We start from the raw sequence: 19293 nt of genomic DNA on the forward strand, positions 1-19293 counted from the left end.
AAGCTTGAAGTAATTTGGCAACAAATGCCAACTTGTGAAAAGGGAAAATTGCACTATATTGGTAGTATATTGAATTACAATTTGTGACATGTTGATACTAGAATCAACTTATCCATGATATCTAAAAAGGTCAACATTTGCATTGACTTGTGAATTACATAATAACTAGTAAACTCTAGAAATGAAGAATTAAACAATCAATTTGTAATTTGCCCTAGTTTGCCTAGTTGACTAGTTTGGATAGGTTGGCATGCCAATAGGATTTTGACAGCTGTTCTATAGATGGCTTTATGCCATACTGTATTTTTACGACTTATTATGCCACACTGTGATTTTAATAGCTTGCGGCTATACGGATGGTGTTATTATACTTGGCTTATCGCCTGATTAACTATATGGCTTTTTAGCCACACTGTTTGCACACTGGGAGACACTTCATGAACGATGGTGTGACGGCCCGAGGTACTAGGTACCCAGTGCCAGTATATTCGTTTATCTAGTCTAGTCAGTGTATAGGCTATACGGGTAGTTAATTTAAGCATTATTAAATTCAAATAACTAAATTCAATTTATTGACATACAACACCACCAAAATTAGTAAAAATGAAAGGTTAGCAAATAAAAGTAGAATTAGCAACTGCAAAGAATAGCGATGTCATAAGTTCATAAACAATTCATTTATTTTATTTTAGTGTATATTTCTTTACATTTGGCACCACTAAGCAGAATTGCTTAGCGCATTGCTTTTGCTACACGTAGGTATTGGAGACACAGCTGGGGAGCCCAGCAGACCTATGACCGGGTGAGATATCAGATCTGCACAGGAGTCTAGAGTCATCTGCACTACACTGCATACATGGTAGGACTTAGGATCTTGTGTAATGACTATCAGTTGTATTTTAACATTTTGTTATGTTATTTGTATATTATAAAACTTTAAGGATTGTAATAATTTGTACTTATTAAACTCCTATGGAGAGTGTTTGGATTAATGTAAATAATGATGGATTGTATTTTGAAACTATGAAATTTTGAGGTTGAAAAATTAGTTGGAAGATTGAGATTAACATATTGAATTGTTTTTAACATGTTTAAAAGGACAGTTTGTCCGAAATACAGACGGCACCTTACTGGATTTTTATTTTCATTTTTGAAACATTGATTTTATTAAAGTATGAAAATAGAACCAGTATGATATGAATTTTACATAAAAGACTTCTTAAAATCAAATTGAGTATAGAAAATGAGATAATCACAGACTAGGTACTCCGGCACGCTGTGTAGCACGCCTTGCTCGGCTACACTATAGACGAGTGAGGGGTGTTATATTTAGTTGTATCAAAGCACGGTCTAAACGTTTCTGGACCTAGATAGTTTGCATATCATGCATTGCATTATAAGTGTTAAGATAACTCTAATGCAGATCTTTTGATTTGTTATTTTGATCAGAATATGGACTCCACATCACAGAGAGCGGTCGATAAGGAGGTGGAGAGTCATGCTCCATCTATGACTGAACCAAGAGACAGGAGGGAACCTGCTCCACCAGTACTAGAGGCAGCAGCCACATTTCAGAAAATGGCTGAGTTTTTTAGACAAATGGCAGAAGTTATGCCACCACCACCACCTCTACATCAAAAATCCCATTTGGAGAAACTCAGAAAGTTCAGAACAAGGGATTTTCTGGGCAAAAGGGAAGATGACTCTGTCATAGCTGAAAACTGGTTGGACAGAACTGGGAGAGTCTTAAAACAACTTCACTGTACTCCAGAGCAGAATTTGGAAGCTGCTATATCACTATTGCAAGATGATGCATACCATTGGTGGGATACAATGACTAGTGAGGTGCCACCAGAACAAATAACTAGGGATTTCTTTCTCACTGAGTTCAAAAAGAAGTATGTGGGCAGTGTATACCTAGAAGAGAAGAGAAGGAAATTTATTACCCTATGCCAGAGATAGCTAACAGAGGAAATAGTTAGACTGAGCCACTATGGGATGGAAATAGTCCCTAATGAGGCCGAGAGATGCAAGAGATTTGAGGAAGGACTCAATGATAACATTAAAGTAATGATTATAGCCTTGGGGATTACAGAGTTTGCCAAGTTAATGGAAGCCATACTGAAGGTTGAAAAAGTTAGAATAAATAAGTAGAACAGAAGGGACATACAGCAGAAAAGAGGTCAGGGTCAAACCAGTACATCTTCTACCCCTAGTAAGAAATTCAGAGGTTCGCCTACTCAGAGTTTTAGTAGAGCACCAAGTCAGGGTCAGTCACAAAGGCCCAAATCTTAGTTTGCACCGAGGAGAGGCCAGTCCACACCTTCAGTGGATAGCTCTCCAGGGACAGGGTTCAGGGGACCAGCCCCAACAGTATCTATTGCTTGCCCACATTGCCAAAAATGGCATAAGGGGGAATGTTGGAGGATGATAGGTGCTTGTTTACAGTGTGGGTCTACAGACCACCTAATTCAAGATTGTCTGCATAGAGCTGCTACATCTACTCCGATATCAACTGTTAGGCCTGCCCCTCCAGCTCTAAGGGGTAGAAAGCCGGGTAAGGCTGAGGCAGCCGGTACTTCACAGAAACCTGTATCAGAGTCTGTGGAGAGAGCATAAGGTAGAAAACTAGCCAGAGCCTATGTTATAAGAGCACAGGAGGAATAAGATGCTCCATATGTCATCAAGGGTATGTTCCTCCTCTATAATACTTTTGTGCATGCATTGGTGGATCCTGGATCTACTCATTCATATATTTGTATCAAGCTGCCCGTAGAAAAGGGAATACCAATAGAGGAAAGTGACCAAGACATCCTGGTCATAAATCTGCTAGACCATAGTGTGGTAGTAAACAAGATATATAAGGGCTATCCATTGAAGATTCAAGGGAAAGAGTTCTCGACAGACTTAATAGAACTGCCTTTCCATGAGTTTGACATGATTTTGGGAATAGACTGGTTATCCCATCATTATGTAATGGTAGATTGTAAATTGAAGAGAATCTCTTTGAAAACTGCTGAGAATGAAGAAATAACAGTTATGGGTGAAAGGATAGATTTCTTGTCCAATGTCATCTTAGCTACAGTTGCAAAGAGATGGATGAGAAAAGGGTGTGAAGCCTATCTGGCACACGTGGTTGACACTAGGCAGGGTAAATTTGACTTGTCTGATATACCTATAGTAAGGGATTTCTCTGAGGTATTTTTTAAGGAATTGCCTAATTTGCCACCAGCAAGGGAAGTTGAATTTGCTATTGAGATTTTGTCGGGTACAACTCCTATTTCAATTACTCCGTATAAGATGGCACTTGTTGAATTGAAAGAGTTAAGAATCCAGCTGTAAGAATTATTAGACAAGGGGTTCATACGCTCTAGTGTGTCACTATGGGGAGCTTCGGTACTATTTGTAAGGAAGAAAGATGGGACACTGAGGTTATGTGTTGACTACCGGCAGTTAAACAAAGTAACAGTGAAGAACAAGTATTTGTTGCCTAGAATTGACGATTTGTTTGATCAGTTGAAAGGAGTCGGTGTGTTTTCTAAGATTGATCTCTGATCAGGGTATCATCAGCTAAGGGTTAAGGATGCAGATGTGCCTAAGACTGCATTCAGAACCCGGTATGGGCATTATGAATTCCTGGTGATGCCATTTGGGTTAATAAACGCTTTACCAGCATTCATGGACCTTATGAACTGTATCTTTCATCCATACTTAGATCAGTTCGTAGTGGTCTTCATTAATAACATCCTGGTGTATTCCAAGGATAAAGCAGAACATGATGAGCATTTGAGAATTATTCTGTAGACTCTAAAAGAGAAGAAACTGTATGCTAAATTGTCCAAGTGTGAGTTCTGGTTGAATGAGATTGCATTCCTTGAACATGTAGTATCAGCTGAAGGGATTAGAGTGGATCCCTAGAAGATTGAAGCAGTGATGGAATGGAAGCCTCCCAGAAATACAACTGAGATCAGAAGTTTCTTGGGGTTAGCTGGATGTTATAGAAGATTTGTAAAGGGATTTTCCCTGATAGCTACTCCAATGACCAAATTACTACACAAGAATATGAAATATGACTGGAATGACAAGTGCCAAACCAGTTTTGAGAGGCTAAAGGCTATGTTGACAGAGGCACCAATGTTAACACAGCCAGTGTCAGGAAAAGACTTCGTAGTCTACAGTGATACCTCACATAATGGGTTAGGGTGTGTATTCATGCAAGAAGGGAAAGTGGTCGCATATGCTTCCAGGCAATTAAGGCCACATGAAAAGAATTACCCTACTCATGATTTGGAGTTAATAGCAATTATCTTCGCATTGAAGATATGGAAGCATTACTTGTATGGAGAAAAATGCTACATATACACAGACCATAAGAGTTTGAAGTATCTGCCGACCCAGAAGGAACTTAATTTGAGATAGAGGCGATGGATTGAATTCCTGAAAGATTATGATTGTGTGATTGACTACCACCCTGGGAAGGCAAATGTAGTCGCTGATGCCTTAAGCAGAAAATCTATTGTAGCATTAAGATCTCTGAATGCCCAACTGTCCTTAACTCATGACATGTGACACCCCTTACCCGTCTACAGTGTAACCGAGCAAGATATGCCACACAGCGTGCCGGAGCACCAATTCATATTTCTATTACAATTTACCCTTTTTAATTCATTTATTCACAATTTTTAATTAATCTGAGTTTTTCGCAAATTTTATAGAAAATTCGGCCAAGTGCCGGCTGTAAATTGGAAAAATAGTTCTTCTGAATCTGTTAAAAACACTTCCAATATAATCATAATTTCAATCTCAGTCAACCACCAATATATTTTCAATAATTTCTCAAATCATTTCAGTATCTCAAAATTCAATTCATTTCATATCATGCTCAATTCAATAAGAAATACTCACATTTATTACTGAACATAGTTCATAGATAATTACATCAAAAGTATAATTACATGAGTTTATAATATACCTTATAAAAGTTTACAAAATACAAAAATACCAAAATACCAAAATACCAAAGTGGCTGAATGTCCTACCAAACGCACTGCAAATGAGAGGTGACTCTGGACTTTGTATGGAGCTCTGAAAGTTCACCCAGTATGAGGTCTGCTGGACTCCCTAGCTATGTCTCCAGTACTTGCGCATCGCAAAAGCGACGCATTAAGCAATTCTGCTTAGTGATGACAATATAAAATAAAATAACTAAAATAACTTAAATATGCAGAATGTATGTCTACATTTTAGGTAGACTTAATTTCTGGCATTTATTGCAGTATTATTCGATTAAAATTTTGTAAGATTCATTATCATTGCCCGAGTAACCCCTACTAGTCGACTAGACTGGATAAACGGGTAAACTAGCACTGGGCACTAAGTACCTCGGACCATCACACCATCGGTCACATTGTGTCTCTTGGTATGCAACAGAACAGCTAATAAGCTATAATAATCATTAGGGATAAAATTCAAGTATAAATACTCAATTAACATAGCCAAAGGCTATTTTATCATAGAATGGCACGTGAGGCCATAAAACACAGAATGACATGAAGCCGTATGCAGTACTGCTAACAGAATCCTATTGGCATGCCAACCTATCCAAACCAATCTTGCTAGGTGTACTAGGGTATGTTACACTCTTAAATTATACAATTCTTGAAATTTAAGTTTAGGTGTTACTATTCATTTCATTAGTCAACAAAAATGTTGACTTTTGCATGGATAATAGATACATTGGTTATAATATTCCCAACATACCACATTTTGCATGCTAAAATTGTTGGTATTGGTTGCCAATACCATTTCTAAGCTTAATGTTAATTGTTCAAAATTTTTAGATTTCAAGCTTTGTGTTTACTATTGCATTAGTCATTTTTGCAGTGGGAATTTGGCAAAGTTGTCAACATGAAAGTTGTTCTTTATTTTATCTAGTTACATTTCTTTTTTTGAATCATTCCATTTGGAGTTTCGTAGCTCAAGTTATGGCCTAAATACCGTGACTGGCCGGATTGCCAACTTCCCAGATTTTTTGGACTGACCAAATCTACAGTGTTTTGTGTAGTGAGTGCAGGTCACCTTTTGAACATGTTATGTTCAAACATTGGGTTAGGTTTCTTCATGAAAGTTGTAGGTATATGTCTCAGCTATTGGCTGGTAAAATTTCAGGTCAATTGGGCCTTTCTACACTGAGTTATGACCAAATGAATAAACACTATTCATTTGGTCATTTTGCCCAGGCAGAATGCAGGTTACCCAGATTAGGACAATCTTTAGGTCAACTTAGTTTGGTTTTCTGGGCATGGTTTCTTCACCAAAGTTGTGCCATTATGTGTCTAGTTTCATGTCCAATTGGCCTTGCACCAATTGAACCTCTACAACTCCAGTTATTGCTATCCAAACCTGCTGAACCCATGCCCAGTCCTATAGGTCACCAAGGGCAGCAATACTAACTTCAATTCCCACTAAACAAACCACTTCATTTCTTATTCACACACAGCCCAATGGTCAGTAATTGACCATTAAAACTCTCTTTCACCAAATACATGAACAAAGTCTCAATTTGGGTCCAAACCCTAGCTCAATTATCTCAAACCATGCATTTTAACTTGCATTTCATTACTCCACTTAAGAGACTAATACTAAAGGCAGCCACACTACCATTTTAGTCCCATGAAATCATCAAAACCTTACCACATCTAGGGCTGCCAAAAATATGGGATGGGCATACACATGATATTTATTAAATTTCTTTGTAAATTTACACTCATTCATACTCCTTCAACATGAATTGAAAGAGAAAAGCAAGTTAAGTCACTAACCTCCAATGGAGTGAAATTCAAACTTGCTATAGTTCTTCCTTTACAATTCTTTTTGCTCCCAAAAGATTCACCAAGATGAAAGAGAAAATTTTTGTATTGGGAACTTAGGCTTTAATGGGTGGAAAACCAAAGAAATCAAGCTTGGGAAGCTTGATAATGGTGGACAATGGGAGAGAGTGGGTTTCAGCTTGAAGAAGAAAGAAGAAGCTTTTGATTTTTTTTTTCTTTCCTTTTTCTGCCCTTTAACTCTTTTTAAATAAATTTGTGCCATGTGTCAACATTTGATTGGGTGGGAGGATTATAATGACATCATTATGATGTCATAAGTCCAATTTCTCTCATTTTCCACCTTTTCTTGCCTATTTAATTCCAATTAAATTTTTAACAATATTTATTCACATTTTATGTCATATAAATTATTTATTTAACTGGACAAGTTGGTCAAAAATCATCTCTGAAGACAAAATGACCAAAATGCCCTCCGTTTGGCTTAACGAGACAAAATTGTGTGTACCGATTGATTAAATTTTTCTTGTGTTTTCTTAACATTCTATTGTCATGGGAACCCCAATAATCCTTCCCTGAGGTCCCAAAAATTATTTTATGAAGTTTTCCCCAAGTCTAGGGTTGCTAACGGCCTTCACCGTCACTTTCCCTTCGAGTTACTCATCACTGGGATTACGGCTCGTTTAACCTTAGTGCATTTCATTCCTAAAAATTTTCCTTGATTTTTATGAGCATTATTTGGTTTATTTATAACTCCTCACTCTATTCTATTTATAATTTCAAACATTTTAGCTGCCCAGACTGACATTGGTCGCCTGAACAGTAGACTGTACGGACTAGGTAAAGTGAGAATGTTACAACTCTTCCCCTCTAATAAAAATTTCGTCCTCGAAATTTACCTGATGCAAACAGTTGAGGGAACTATTGCCTCATCGTCTCTTCACTTTCCCAAGTTGCCTCCTCTATGTTGTGGTGCCTCCAAAGCACTTTCACCAATGGAATCTGCTTATTCCTCAATTCTTTTATTTCCCGAGCCAAGATTCGTATGGGTTCTTCTGCATATGTCAAGTCCGGTTGGATTTCAATCTCTTCCATGGAGATGACATGTGAAGGGTCTAAGCGATATCTTCTTAACATAGAAACATGGAATACATTATGGATCTTATCCAGTTCTGGTGGTAAAGCTAGCCGATAGGCCACTGGTCCCACACGTTCAATGACTTCATATGGGCCAATGAACCTAGGGCTTAACTTACCATTTCTTCCAAACCTTAGTACTTTCTTCCACGGTGAGACTTTGAGAAACACTTTGTCACCAACTGCATACTCTATCCCTTTTCTCTTCAAGTCGGCCTAAGATTTCTTTCTATCTGAGGCAACCTTCAAGTTAGCTTTGATTATCTTCACTTTCTCCTCAGTCTGTTTCACCAGGTCTGGTCCTACCAGCTTATCTTCGCCCAATTCAGTCCAACATATTGGGGTTCTACACTTCCTCCCATACAGTGCTTCATACGGGGCCATTTCAATGCTAGTTTGGTAGCTATTGTTATATGCAAATTCTGTCAGTGGGAGGTATTTATCCCAACTTCCCTCAAACTCAATGACATAACTCCTCAGCATATCCTCCAGGATCTATCACATAATTCACATTGTTACTATCATTTCAATTTATTAATTGTGAAAATTCAATTAGTTTTTAGGTTTACCTGGATTACTCATTCCGACTATCTATCCGTCTGAGGATGAAAAGCCGTGCTAAAGTGGAGTTGTGTGCCCAAGGCTTCTTGTAACTTTTTCCAGAATCTCGATGTAAACCTTGGGTCTCGATCAGATATGATGGAAAGTGGGATTCCATGCAGTCTAACTATCTCGCTGATATAAAATTCTGCTAGCTTCTCTAGTGAGTACTCAGTCCTAACTGGCAGAAAATGTGCTGACTTCGTTAATCTATCCACTATCACCCACATTGCATCATGCTTCTTTTGGGTGAGAGGTAGACCACTAACAAAATCCATAATGACCCAGTCCCATTTCCATTCATGTATGCTTATAGGCTATAGCAATCCTAATGGAACTTGATGTTTTGCTTTAACTTGCTGACATGTCAAACACTTAGTCACATAGTCAGCTATATCCCTCTTCATACCAGGCCACCAATAATGAGGCTTCAAATCATTATACATTTTTGTGCTTCCTGGGTGCATAGCATAAACACTAGTGTGTGCTTTTTTCAGAATACTAGTCTTCAGTTCCCCATCATCTGGTACACACACTCTTCCTCTGTAGTACAGACACTCATCTGCTTTCACCTTATAATCAGTTTCCTTTCCCTCTGGAATTTTACCCACAGTTGCCATTAATTTTTCATCTGCCTTCTGCCCATCTTGTATCAGCTGTAGTAGGTATGGCCTCACTTGTAACTCAGCCAAAATAGCTCCATCTTGAGCTAAGGACAGACGGGCATTTAGTGATCTTAAAGCTGTGATGGATTTTCTGCTCAAGGCATCAGCAACTACATTTGCCTTCCCAGGATGGTAATCTATCACACAATCATAATCCTTTAGGAACTTAATCCATCGCCTCTGTCTAAGATTGAGCTCCTTCTGGGTTGGCAAATATTTTAGACTTTTGTGGTTTGTATAGATGTAGCATTTTTCACCATATAAATAATGCCTCCATATCTTCAGTGAGAAGATAATTGCTGCTAACTCCAAGTCATGAGTAAGGTAGTTCTGTTCATGTGGCCTAAACTGCTTGGAAGCATAGGCGACCACTTTCCCCTCTTGCATCAATAGACACCCTAACCCATTATGTGAGGCATCACTGTAGACCACAAAGTCTTTTCCCGACACTGGCTGTGTTAACACTGGTGCTTCTGTCAACATAGCCTTCAGCCTCTCAAAACTGGCTTGGCACTTGTCGTTCCAGCCAAATTTCACATTCTTGTGCAACAACTTAGTCATTGGAGCAGCTATAATAGAGAACCCCTTCACAAATCTTCTGTAATACCCAGCTAGCCCCAAGAAACTTCTGACCTCAGTTGTATTTCTGGGAGGCTTCCATTCCATCACTTCTTCTATCTTTTTGGGATCCACTCTAATCCCCTCAGCTGATACTATGTGCCCAAGGAAAGAGATTTCACTCATCCAGAAGTCACACTTAGACAACTTAGCATACAGCTTCTTTTCTTGCAGGGTTTGTAGGACAATCCTCAAATGTTCATTATGTTCTTCCCTGGTCTTGGAATACACCAGAATATCATCAATAAAGACCACTACAAACCGATCTAAATATGGATGAAAGATACAGTTTATAAGGTCCATAAATGCTGCTGGTGCATTTGTTAACCCAAACAGCATCACTAGAAATTCATAATGCCCATACCGGGTTCTGAATTTAGTTTTTGACACATCTGCATCCTTTACCCTTAATTGATGATACCCTGATCTGAGATCAATTTTTGAAAATACATTGGTTCCTTTTAACTGATCAAACAGATCGTCAATTCTGGGCAACGGATATTTATTCTTCACAGTTACTTTATTCAACTGCCGGTAATCAATACACAATCTCAAGGTTCCATCCTTCTTCTTCACAAACAGCACCAGAGCTCCCCATGGTGACATACTGGGGCGTATGAACCCCTTATCGAGTAACTCCTACAACTGAATTTTCAACTCCCTCAATTCAGTGGGTGCCATCCTATAAGGATTAACAAAAATTGGTGTTGTACCCGGCATTACCTCAATAGTAAATTCGACTTCCCTTTTTGGTAAACCAGGCAATTCTTCAGGAAACACATCTGAGAAGTCTCTTACTGTGGGTATATCACATAGGTTTGGCTTAGCCTACCTAGTATCAACCACGTGTGCTAGGTAAGCTTCACAGCTTTTTCTCATCAATCTTTTTGCAACTGTGGCTGAGATAACATTGGACAGGAAATCTGTCCTTTCACCCACAATGGTAATCTCATTACCCTCAGAAGTTTTCACAAAAATCCTCTTCTGTTTGCAATCAACTATTGCCTGATGACGTGACAACCAGTCCATTCCCAAAATCACATCAAACTCGTGGAAGGGCAATTCAATTAGGTCTGCCGAGAATTCATACCCCTGAATCCTCAACGGGCAACCTTTGTACACTTTATTTACTACCACACTGTGGCCTAGTGGATTTGTGACTAGAATATCTTGATCACTCTCCTCTACTGAAACTCCCCTCTCTATGGGTAGTTTGATGCAGATGTATGAATGAGTGGATCCTGGATCCATCAATGCATTCACAGATGTGTTATAGAGGGAGAACGTACTTCTGATGATGTCTGGGGCATCTTGCTCCTCCTGAGCTCTAATGGCATAGGCTTTGGTAGGTACTCTGGCCTCTGGCCTCTCAACTGACTCAGATGCAGGCCTTAGTGATGGACCAGCTGCCTCAGATTTACCAGGCTTCCTACCCCTTTGAGGTGCAGGGGCAGGCCTATCAGCTTGTGTTGGGGCAACTGTAGTAGTCCTCTTCGGGCAATTTTTTATCTGATGTTCTATAGATCCACACTGTAAGCATGCACCAGTCACTCACCAACAGTCCCCCTTATGCCACTTCTGGCAGTATGGATAGGATAAAGATGCTGGGGCTAGTCCCCTAAACATCATCCCTAGAGAGCTGCCCATTGATGGTGTGGACTGGCCTCTCCTAGCTGTGAACTGTGGTCTGGGCTTTTGGGACTGACCTTGACCTTATGGTTGTCCTGAACCCTGACCAGGAGGACCCTTACTCTTCTTACTGGGAGTAGAAAATGAACTGGACTGACTTGGACCCCTCTTCTGCTGTCTTTCCCTTCTAGTTTGCTCATTTATTTGGACCCTTTCTACTTTTGATGCAGCATCTACTAATTTGGCAAAATCTGTGATCTCCAATGTTGTTATCATGACTTTGATATTGTCATTGAGCCATTCTTCAAACCTTCTATACCTTTCTGCCTCTGTAGGGACTATCTCCCTCCTATACCGGCTCAGTCTGATGAATTCTTGCTCATACTCTACCACTGATAGTTGCCTCTGTCTCAGACTGATAAATTCTCTTCTTCTCACTTTTAAATATACTTTACTTGTCACACCCTACCCCTCTGTAAGGCATAACATGATCCCGTAGTATATCTAATGAATTACCAACTCCGTCTACTGATAACCCATTAAATACACTACAAGGGATTTTAAAAACTTTTCTTACTTCTTTTACAGTGGTGAGCACTATTTACAGTATTAAAAACCTTTTGAATCAAGTGATAGAACTAACACATTTGAATTATTTGGAATTTCTGTAAAAATTTTGGCAGAGTGCCATCTGTATTTTGGATAAAACAGTTCTTCAGAAAACCTGTAAAAAGCACTTCAATATTTTTCCAAATCTCAACTCCAACATTTTTCTCAACACAACATATTTCTCAACTCAAATCCACAGTGATTTGTTAAAGACTGAGATAAAAGAAATATAATACAACTTTTACAAGTCAAAATAACTCATAATTTACTTTACAACTTCAATGTACAATTTTAATTTACAACTGCTCAAACCAAAAACAATATGTACATATAGTGGTCATACATTACAGTACAAAATGCAAAATGTTGGTATACTCATTATACCCAATAATCTCTCGCTGGAGGTACTAGCAGCCTAGTCTCGCTATATCTGTCTGTCTACTGCGCGACAATAATAAAGCTATCATTTGAGACAATGTCTCAATGGTGCACAACATTAACCAAATACAATTTAAATCACCATTCATAAATCATATATATAGTGGATACTTAAAACCATAGTTAATTTCAAGACAGTAATTGTCAACAAGAATTTAAACTCCATTTCTCAATATCACAATAAATTTCAATAAGTCAGATCATAGTTGAATTCAAAAGACAGTATATGTCAATAAGAGTTTAAATTCATTTCACAATCTCATAATACATATCAATAAATCACACACAGCTTAATCATGTACCAAAGTTCAATTCGTCCCAAAAGCCGATGGCTAATGAGGTATTCAATTCGTCCCAAAAGTCGATGACTAATGAGGAATAACATAGCTAGCTAGCAAAAATATGAGTACTCATCCAATTCGTCCTCAACAGGCACACACCTCAACACTTCAGCCAGAGAGGGAATTCAATTCATCCCACTAGACAAGCTAGCGAGGAATACAATCAATATACATGATAACTGTGGTTTCAAACAATTTCCAATACTTTTCAATCAATAAGTATCCATCAATATCATTCAAATAATTTCTCACAGTGTTCAAATCATTTACAATGCTTTTCAAGCAATAAATATCCATTCAAACACATTTCCACAATTTAAAACAATAATGTACAAATAGTCATAATTCATTTCAATTGAAAAATTCAAATGAAATAGTTGTTGTGCACAAACCTCTAATGACTGTCTCCTGGTCTGGACTCATTGTTTCCTTCCCTTTCCCTGAGTCTTTACTAACTGAGAAACACAATTTGAAGTGTTTCAGTACTAAATTAAACTATCTCTATCGATAATGTTTAACAAATAATTCACTGAAAGCTATTATTTGCTTAATCACCTAATATACCGACCCTCGATGCATTCTAGTTAAATTAGGTTTTAACGTTACTAATATGTCACATTCGATGGTGTTTTAGGGTTGGTACACGTTACCAATTTCATTTCCTTGTTTAGTGCATTTTATTGCAACTTGCTGGATTCCGGTATACTAGTTTGACCTAGACGGACGACCTAGTTTCCTTGGTTTTCGGGTTTCAGTCAAAACTACAAAATTGTAGATCTATGTCTTATGGAATGCGGGGCAAAATTTTAGGTCATTCTGAGTTATGTAGACCAAGTTATGGTCATTTTACTATTGCTGGTCAAATGGCATCAAATTTGGTCATTTTAGGTCAATTTTGGTCAACTTTGGTTCGGCTAGTTTTTGAACCCGAACTTGTGCAAGCTGTTTGACTTACTTATGGTCATTTCTGGGCTTTGGTGTCTTCATAAGACTTGTATGTATGGGTCTTAAATATTAATGGTTAAAATTTCAGGTCAATTGGACTTGTTTTGAGTGAGTTATGGCCTAAACACTAACTACTGCCCAATTGGTCAATTTTCAGGTCTCATTTGCACTTAATCCGAATCGGTCATTTTTCATGCTACCTTGCAAGCAGAATTTTGGTATGCTTTCTCAATGAAAGTTGGTACATTTTGTGCCTAGTCTCACCTCCAATTGGTCTCATACCAATTGGAGTTACACATTTAGTTTTATAGGTTAAAATGCACACTGCCCTTAATTACATTGCTTAAACATCTATTCATTACACATTTACCTTGCCACAAATCCACCTCTCAACCCCATTCTGTTTTGGTACATTACCAAAACCATTTACCACTTGACATAAAAATCATTTTGGGCAGAATACAAACATCCTCAATACACCAAATAAAACTCTAATTCACAAAGTCCAAATACAACCACATATACACATAAACATTTCTAATTCTTACATACACTTTACACAACCCATTTACATACATATTCATCAATCCTCAATATCACAATTCACCCAATATCTTCATGAATTAAAACACTCCTTAAAGAGTCCCAAGGCTGCCAAAATGCTCCACAATGCCAAAGTGTCCCACAATTCGTCAACTTCCATCCCAATTGCACAATCACCACATATATACATGGACTTAACTTACTAGGACATTAATCACCCTACTCAACATAATTTCCCATCAAATAAATGTAAGAATAAATCATCAAATATACAACTCCATGGCTGTCCAAACTGGATATATCAAGAACTTCTCAAAACTTAAAAATTCCTTCACAAAGCACACACCCATAACATGTATACAAAGTTTAACAAAACAATATTCAAAATCTCAAACTTACCTATTGTTGGGACTTGCTAAACCTTCACTAAACTTCGTGATTTTGGTGTCTAACTCTTCCTTATGATGTGGAGATAAAACTTAATGAAGCCACTTAGGTGATTGGAGGTAAAATGAGGGAGAGGATGAAGCTTCATGCAAACGGCAATGGAGTTTTCTTTAGGGAGTGTGTTTCGGCAAGGTTGAGCCAAGTGAGGAAGATGATGTTTGAGTGGGAGTAATCTGCCCACTTATGAGTATATTTAATCCATTTTATAATTCTTAGTGGTCCACTCACTCAAATTAATCATATAATAAGCTTAACTCCCATTTATTCCACATTAAACCCTTCATTTTTGCTATTTACTTTAGGTACCACCAAACTAATTTTTCATTTTATTTTCTAAGTGTAATATTATTTATTTTTAATGGATATTTAGGTCAAAAGACAATTCGGGATATCAAATGACCATAATGCCCCTGTTCAGGTTGCATTCCCGATTTTTCGGTAACACCGGGTTTTGTCCATTTTTCGATTTCTCACTTTTCTTTGTACTAATTAATTAATTTTTCTTTGATATTTCTAATGATATTTATACTTCAATTGATGTCTCTTTAAGTCCTAAAAATATTTTCCGTGGTTCCCATGTCAAGGCTAGTCAACGGTCCACGCCGTGACTTCAGTCTGATCACCCATCGCTAGGGTTCTCGGCTCGTTTAACTTGGTTACATTTCTTTGCTATTATTTTTCCTTTGTTTTTCTTGTATTTTCTTTTCTTGTATTTCACTATTTTATGTCTCCTCACTCATAACGAAGTGTAGTTCTGGGCATCCTAGCTGTCCGGACAGCACTGGTCACCGGAACAGTAGAACGCACTACCGAACTTAGGGGTGTTACATTACTAACATATTTCTTCCTGAACTCTGTGAGGAATAATTCCCAGGTGATCCATTCCGGTTGCATCTCACTAGTTACTGTGTCCCACCACTGGTATGCATCATCCTGAATGTCACACCCTACCCCTCGGTAAGGCATAACATGATCCCGTAGTGTACCTAATGAATTATCAACTTCGTCTACTGATAACCCATTAAATACACTACAAGGGATTTTAAAACTTTTCTTACTTCTTTTTACAGTGGTGAGCACTATTTACAGGTGTTAAAATTTTTTTCTTTTTTGAACTGAAGTGAAACAGCTAACACATTTGAATTATTAGTAATTTCTGTAAAAATTTTGGTGGAGTGCCATCTGTATTTTGAATAAAACAGTTCTTCAAAAACCTGTAAAAAGCACTTCAAATATATTTCTCAATCTCAAACTCCAACATTTAATCAACACAATATGTTTCTCAACATTTTTCAACTCAAATCCACAATAATTTTTCAGTATTTTCAAAGGCTGACATAAAAGAAATATATCACAATATTTACAAACTAAAATAATTTACAATTTATTTTGCAACTTCAATGTATAATTTTAATTTAGAACTGCTCAAAACCAAGAACACTATACACATAAAGTGAACATATATTACAATACAAAATGCAAAATATGGTATACTCAATATACCCGATGATCTCTCAGTGTAGTACTAGCAGCCTAGTCTGCTATCACTGTCGATCTGTCTAAAGGCAATGAAAAGCTATCGCTGAGCCATTGTCTCAGTGGTGCACAACATTAACCAAATACAACTTTAAATCACAAATCATAAGTCATATAAATAGTGGATACTTAAAACCAAAGTTAAATTCAAAGACAGTGAATGTCAATAAGAATTTAAACTCCATTTCACAACATCACAATGAATATCAATAAATCATACACATAGCTTAATCATGTTCTAAAGTTCAATTCGTCCCAAAAGCCGATGGCTAGTGAGGAATTCAATTCATCTCGAAAGCTGATAGCTAATGAGGAATAATATAGCTAGCTAGCAATAATATGAGTACTCATTCTATTCGTCCTCAACAGGCACATACTTCAACACTTCAGCCAGAGAGGGAATTCAATTTGTCCCACTAGACAAACTAGTGAGGAATTCAATCAATATACATGATAGATGTGATTTCAAACCATTTGCAATGCTTTTCAATCAATAAGTATCCATCAAATATCAATCAAACAATTTTTCACAGTTTCAAACCATTTACAATGCTTTTCAAGCAATAAGTATCCATTCAAATACATTTTCACAATTTAAAATAATAATATACAAATAGTCATAATTTATTTCAATTGAAAAATTCAAAAGAGATAACTGTTGTGCATAAACCTCTGATAACTGTCTCTTGGCCCTAACTCAGTGTTTCCTTCCCCTTCCCTGAGTCTTTGCTAACTGAAACACACAATTTGAAGTGTTTCAGTACTCATTTAAACCGTCTCTAACAATAAAGCTTAATACTTAATTTATTGAATTCTATTATTTCCTTAGTCAACCTAAGATGTTGACCCTCGATGCAGTCTAGGTGAATTAGGTTTTAATATTGCCAATGTGTCATATTTTATGGCCTTTTAGTGTTGGTACATGTTACCCAATTCATTTTCATGTATAGTGCATTTTATTTGCAATTTGTTGGATTCCGGTATACTAATTTGACCTAGCCGGATGACCTAGTTCCCTCGATTTTCGGGTTTTGGTCAAAACTATAAACTTGTAGGTCTATGTCTTATTGCACGCGGGGCAAAATTTCAGGTCATTCTGAGTTATGTAGACCAAGTTATGATCAATCTACCAATACTAGATAGAATATACCAAAATGGTAGGTTTAGGTCATTTTTAGGTCACTTTTGGTTCGACCAGTTTTTGGACCTGAACTTGTGCAAGCTATTTGGCTTGCTTATGGTCATTTCTGGGTGTTGGTTTCTTCATAAGAGTTGTAGATATATGTCTTAACTATTGATGGTAAAAATTTCAGGTCAATTGGACATGTTTTGAGTGATTATGGCCAAAACACTAACTGCTGCCCAAATGGTCAATTTTCAGGCTTTCAAAGCACTATTTCGGATTTGGTCATTTTTCAAGTCACCTTCTAAGCAAAATTTTGGTAAGCTTCCTTCATGAAAGTTGGCACATTTTGTGCCTAGTTTCATCTCCAATTAGTCTCATACCAATTGGAGTCACACACTTATGGTTCTAAGCCAAAACCTACACTGCCCTATTGCATATTATTCACCCTTTACCAATTACACATTCAACACTTATCAAGTTACACATCCATGCCAATTCTGGTTTGTACCATAACATAAACACATTTTACTTCACATTGTTAGTCATCTTAGCAGCTTGTAACCACACTCAATATGCACATTATAGTACAGAATTTTCCAAGTTCAAATTACAAACAATTTAACCACATGACAAGCTCATTTACATGTTCAAACTCAAACCTTTATACACATATATAAGCTGCCATAATAAGCACCATAATTCAACAATATAATTCCATAAACCAAACCATAAAATAACATATTTTGATCTACACTTCAAGTTGCCGCTTTGTACATTTCCTCCAATTAGTTTCCAAGCTTCCAAAATCAAGTGTACTATCACATACATCTAGTATACATTATCCAATTTATTCCTACACATATAAATACTTACATCAACGCTTTAATCTACCATTTACATGCAAGGATAAACTCCTCTTATTGAAGTTCCATGGCTACCAAAAATGGACCTCTTCCTTAACTCATCAAACTTCAAAAATCCTACCACAATTGAACTACCCATAACATCCATTCAAGGTTTAATGAAACAATCATAAAAAATACGTACTTACCACTTTTGAAATTCATCAAAACCTTCACTAAACTTCTTAAAATTGCTATCTAATTCTTCCTTGTGATGTGGGGAGCAAGGTTAATGAAGGAACTTAGGGGAAAATGGCTTAAACAAGTTTGCATAAAGCTTGGGAAAATGCGGCCATGGAGGTTTCTTTGCTTCTTAGATTCGGCTGGTCTTAGCAAGGTTGAAGAAGATGAATTGTTTCTGCCCAAAAGATGTGTAGTGGTCCACTTAAGCGGAGTGAGTGGAGCACTAAGTGAAGATTTAATGTTTATTTATTCTAAAGTTCCAAATTCTCACATTTAACTCCTATCTTTTGCTATTTAAATTATGTACCACCAATTTAATTTTTCATGACATTTTTCAAGTGTAACATCATTTATTTTTAATGGACATTTATGTCAAAAGATAACTCGGGGTGTCAAATGACCACAATGCCCCTGTTCGGGTTGCATTCCTGATTTTTCGATAACATCGAGTTTTGTCGTTTTCTTGATTTCCCGTTTTTCTTTATACTAATTAATTAATTTTTCTTTGATATTTCTAATGATATTTATACTTCAATAGGTGTCTATTTAAGTCTTAAAAATATTTTTCAGGGTTCCCCGCGATCCAAGGCTAGTCAACGGTCTACGCCGCAACTTCCCGGTGCGGTCACCCATCGCTAAGGTTCTCGGCTCGTTTAACTTGGTTACATTTAATTGCTATTATTTTTTCTTTATTTTTCTTGTATTTTCTTTTTTTCTATTTCATTATTTTATGTCTCCTCATCCATA

Source organism: Hevea brasiliensis, chromosome 12, assembly GCF_030052815.1.
Source record: "Hevea brasiliensis isolate MT/VB/25A 57/8 chromosome 12, ASM3005281v1, whole genome shotgun sequence".
Classification (NCBI taxonomy): Eukaryota; Viridiplantae; Streptophyta; class Magnoliopsida; order Malpighiales; family Euphorbiaceae; genus Hevea; species Hevea brasiliensis.